The sequence below is a fragment of the Montipora capricornis genome, chromosome 10 (genome assembly GCF_036669925.1).
Source record: "Montipora capricornis isolate CH-2021 chromosome 10, ASM3666992v2, whole genome shotgun sequence".
NCBI classification, from domain to species: Eukaryota; Metazoa; Cnidaria; class Anthozoa; order Scleractinia; family Acroporidae; genus Montipora; species Montipora capricornis.
In genome coordinates, this window is record NC_090892.1 from 38,174,046 (window position 1) to 38,174,491 (window position 446).

Here is a 446-nt window from a genome sequence, read left to right on the forward strand (position 1 = left end):
AATGTAGTGTTTGTTTGTCATAATCTTCAGATTTCACCAGGAGATTATTTTTAATAAGTTAATTTAAACAATAATTATAGGAAAATGTAATAAGTATTAAATTCCAACTCTTTGTGTTACAGGGATTGGTACAATGATGATGCTAAGACCTCAGTATACACAAGACACAGAAATGTGCACACTCTAAAGGACACGCTGGAATTATTGCTGAACTTTGAAGAGCAAAGGAAGATTTGCGCAGCACAGCTGTACTTTCATCGTGGATGTGACCAAATAAAAGATCCAAAAGACATGAAGTGTGATGACTTAAGGGCCTGGAAGAATAATAGCCGCAAGTCGTTTAGTTTCTACATAGACGACGACCAAGATGAAAAATTGGGCTACATATTGGCAATATCAACCAAGGATACAGAAAGCAGAGAATCCGAGGGCCTTGATCATGATAT

The 446-nt window shown here is 36.5% G+C and overlaps 1 protein-coding gene across 1 annotated transcript in view; it reads left to right on the forward strand.

Moving 5' to 3' along the window:
• Window positions 1-238, forward strand: part of LOC138020270 (proline-rich transmembrane protein 4-like) — a 20,125-nt gene extending 19,887 nt beyond the window's left edge. Inside the window, exon 2 of the transcript XR_011126317.1 lies at window positions 123-238. The gene's annotated coding sequence lies outside the window, so the exon portion shown is untranslated. The remainder of the gene's footprint in view (window positions 1-122) is intronic.
• The last annotated feature ends 208 nt before the right edge of the window (window positions 239-446 follow it).